The sequence below is a fragment of the Strix uralensis genome, chromosome 2, assembly GCF_047716275.1.
Source record: "Strix uralensis isolate ZFMK-TIS-50842 chromosome 2, bStrUra1, whole genome shotgun sequence".
NCBI lineage: Eukaryota > Metazoa > Chordata > Aves > Strigiformes > Strigidae > Strix > Strix uralensis.
The window spans coordinates 126,877,446-126,881,966 of NC_133973.1; positions in this window are offsets into that span (position 1 = coordinate 126,877,446).

Consider the following 4,521-nt stretch of genomic DNA (forward strand, 5'->3'; position numbering starts at 1 on the left):
TCATGAGTCGGTTTTATGGACTACATTGAGTCTGAGGGATTGATGTTTTTGAAACGCTTTGCTGCTTTATGTCGCTATCCGCATGTTTCGGGTCTGGCTGGGCTGGAGGTAGCTTTCCCCATAGCAGCCCGTGCAGGGCCGTGCGCTGCATTTGGAGCTAGAATGGTGTTGATGCCACACCAGTGCTTTGGTGACCGCGGAGCAGTGCTCCACAGCATCAAGGCTGTCTCTCCAACGCCCCACAAAGGCCAGCAGGCTGCGGGTGCCGAGAGGTTGGGAGGGGACACAGCCAGGACGCAGCTGGCCACAGAGAGATTCCATACCACATGGTGGTGTGCTCTGCAATAAAAGCTGAAGGAAAGGAGGAGGGAAAGACTATATTTGTTATTAAGGTATTTGTCTTCCCAAGCAACCGCTGCACATACTGAGGTGGCTGGATGTCACCTGCTGATGGGACATAAAGAATAAATCTTTTCATGCTTTGCTGTCATGCACAACCTTTGCTTCTTTCCATTAAACTGCCTTTATCTCAATCCATGAGTTTTTAATCTAATTTTCTCCCCATCCTGCTAAGGATGGAGAGTGAGTGGCTTGGTGGGCACCTAGCAACGCCCCAGGGTCAATCTGTCACACTAAATTAAACCTGGTTTCTGATAAAGACTTAAATTGCCTAGTTTATTGTTTCACTAAGGTCTTAAGGGGACTCTATCTTTTACTGTTGCAGGCACATCCTAGGCAAAGATTTTAGTGAAGTGTATATAGGATTAATAGGAATCATATCAAAGGTTCTTTCTACTTTTTTAACATTTTTTTTCCAGTCAACTGTCAAATTCACAGCCGCTTTGTTTATAGTGTTAAACTGCAGCAGTTCTCAAATTGTTTTGTATAGAAGATAAAGATGGCATCATTCACTTCAGGGGAGAATTATAGCCTGGTGTAGAAAGACTGTACTATAAACAGATATCTCTCCAAATCATTATTGTGATTTGTTATACACAGGGGTAAGGTGCTCAGAAAATTAACATAATTTCTCAAAGACCACACTGGATAGTTTCTGCAAAGTCACTTCTCACTCATGTAACTTCCAATCCACCTGCCCCAGGAAAGCTCAAAAATTTAGCAAAGCCATGGTAGTGAAAGGAAGATTGTTCCCAGGGAAATGGCAGGGAGATGAACCCTCTGCTGTGTATTTAAAAAGAAAAAAATGCATTATTCCTTTTTTTGAATGCTTCCAAATTGAATTTTTTAGTGTGTGTGTCTGGGTGATTTTTTTTATATTCCTCTTATAACCCTTTTTTTCACCAGGTCTGTTTTCTAATTTATCATAATTTTGTTAAGAGTGCTATTGCACAGTTGTTTTTGATGATGACTTTTCTTGGTTACCTGAATCCATGAGCTATATAGCTTTATTTCAAACATTTTCTAAATACTTTTCACTTTATAAATTACATAATTTCACAAATACCTTTTACAAAAAACAGATACAGCGTACCAAACCCTGACATTCCTGTGCAGCTGCTTCCTTTGCTGTCAGTGGGTGCCGGGGATGATGGTGCAAGGGTGAAGTCAGCAGGAGCAGGTACCAAGCTGACAAATCTTCAACAACCCATTCTTTAGTAACAGCCACACATTGGTGAACTGTTTAGACAGTTCATACTGGGGTATGTTTAAATACAGACTAAACCAGAAGGTTGATGTGAGTCAGAGAAGGGCACACAGGTGACATGGGAGAAATGTGACCCAGGGAGCTTCTACTGGGCTTCTCCTGTGACCCTCTGTGGGTATTTCGGGTGGGCCTTTCTGGTGTGTGGTGGGACCATCTCCTCTGGAGCACAAGATGCTGAGTCCAGCTGGGAGGAGGGTGGGCTTGGGCTGCGTGGGAGTTGATTCCCACCCTCTCCCCAGCAGCCTGGCTGCAGAGGTGAGAAGGCCTCCTGCTCTCCTGGAAGCACCTGATTATCAAAGGCAATGGCGGCTCTGGCTACACATGCAAGGCTACCCTGCTAGAAATGAAGAATTAGATCAAGGGGAGTGTGGTGGTGCAATTCTTACCCCCCCACACCCTCTTTGTTGGGCTGCTTGGTGCTAGGTGCGATTCCACCCACATCCCCCGAGCTATACACCAGTCTGTGGAGATAAGGACTGACAATGTTAACGAGCCTGGCTCCTGCCCCTCCCGATTGCTCGGAAATGGTTAAAATAGCCCATCAACTCCTAAGGGCCTGGCACACCTGTGCCTGGGATGTGGTCAAATGGGAACAATAACAGAGTCGCACATTAATCAAATTCTTTTGTAACTGCTGGAAGGCACCAGAAGGCATTTGACAAAAGTCAATTATCTTGGACCCTATAAACGGCGACCACCAGGGAGACCCTTTGAGCTCTCCTGGATCGCAGTGGGCCTGTGACCAGCATCTCCCCTGAGCTGGGACGCCTCTCAGGTACCAAACCCTTAAGGTGTCGTCTGCTCCAGACGGAAGGCCAGGGCAAAGTCCCCTGCTCGAGTCTCAATTATCGCCCGTTGAGGAATGCCAAGGCATTGTGAGTATTTGCTCTAAACTCGAGAGGGAAATTTTCTTCGAGCTAGCTTCTCTTTATTCTGTGTGTGTGTGTGTGGGTACGTACCCTTGTTTCTGTGTGTGTATGTCCGTTCTGTGTTCATTCTACTGAATCCAAACACCTTTGTTTCTGTATGTTTGTCCATTTTGTTATGTGCATGCATGTGTATATATATAGGTACCGTTAAGTAAGTTAGTGTGAATCTTGTCATTTTAGAATCTGAATAAGTCGCTTTTCTTTCTTTTAGTATCTCTGAATTATTTTATAATAATAAATTGCTGTTAGTTATTAATAAACCTAGATTTCTTACTAAATATTACCGTGTCAATACTTTCATCTGCGACAGGGAGTATATAGACAAAAGTAATCATTTCTGCTGAAATATGGATTATAGTACAGGGGAGCAGGATCTGATAGATGTGGAAGAAGAAGAGCTGGAGTTTGAGTGCCAGAACACAGAATACCCTTATGCACTGGCCAGCAGCACTGAAAATGAAGGGGACCTGGGAGCTGCTGGAGCAGCCCAGCGAGAAGGGGGACATATGCCACCAACAGCTCTGTTCTCATCCCAAACCCACACCAGAACACTGCCCTGTCCCGCTTTCTGCCCTTTCCCTGGGCCTTTATGTTACATTGTGAGACTGTACCTTCCTGGCAGCATCAGATTGGGGGCATCCCTGCTGGCCAAGCACTTCTGAGGTGGACACAGATTTCTTTCTTCTCCCTGAACGGTCACAGGTGACTGCCACCTTAGCAGCTCCAGCAGGTTTGCTGGAAAGCTTCCTCTGAGACAGTCAAGCTGCTGAAAGAGCTGAAGTTGGACAATTTTGTGGAAGAAATAGATGCTGACAGCAGTTTGCAGAGGAGTGCTGTGGGCTGGCCATGCTGCCTGTCCTGCTGTGTTCAACTCCTGAGCAGTGGTGAGGAGAAAGCAGCCCGAGTGGTTCACTGGGGGAGTCACAAGCATCTTCTGGAAGTGTTATTTTCATCACTGAGTGACCAGCTTATAATACAAGCTTTTCAGATAATGGTCTTTTAATTGATGGTTAAATAAGGCCTTCTATGTACAAAACCTGCTCTGGCTGGGGTTAGTTAGCACCACCCAAGCAGATCCAGCAGAGGGGCAGCACCTTACATGTGCACTTGTGGAGGGATGCATCTCTCTGGGCTGTGTAGGATTTGTGGCTCTTGGTCTCCTGATACTGATTTTACATTTCTTACTGTGGTTTTGGGGGGAAGGCACAGGGAACATAAATGCTGCCACCTTGTCAGTGCTTGGATCCAGCGTATGGCTGCCTGTTGCTTTGGATACTGCTCTCACTGGGCTGTGACATCCCTTCCCATCCTCTGTCCCATACAATCACCTCTTTGTAACCACCTCTATATTTCTACAAGCCCTAGAAAGCACAGTTTCACATCAAACTTTTTATTCCCTTGGCCAAGAGGAAATCCCTGCCAAGGGAAACTTAAGTATTTGTCTCTCTGAGGGGAAAAAAGGTCTTTGGAAAAATACTCTAAGTACAGTAAGCTGGCTTGTTATTCACAGTTCATCTGTTACTTCCCTATTCTATGCTAATTAGTAAGTGTCATGCTGTGAAATAAGGTAAAACTTGACTGCCAGACCTTTAAAACTGAACCTAAATTTGAACTGTGTCCTGGAAGAGAGCAGAGCTGCCACACACACTGCTGGTTTATAAACAGCACAGAATTTGCATGAGCTGGGCTGCTGGTAGAGAAAAAGGATGCTGATGACTGGAGAGATTGATTTGCCTTTCTCACAGATGTGCTTGTCTTGGACTAACGCCCAGGGGAGCGTGACTGGGTGGAAAAGCAGCACGTCAGAGCAGAAATAATGTCATGCAGCCCAATGGCTGCAGAAGAGCCTGGCTCAGAGCTCACCTGGAGGTATAAAGCCGGCTGAAGGAGCAGAAGTAGCGGTGAGCTGAGCAGGAGGGAGGCACG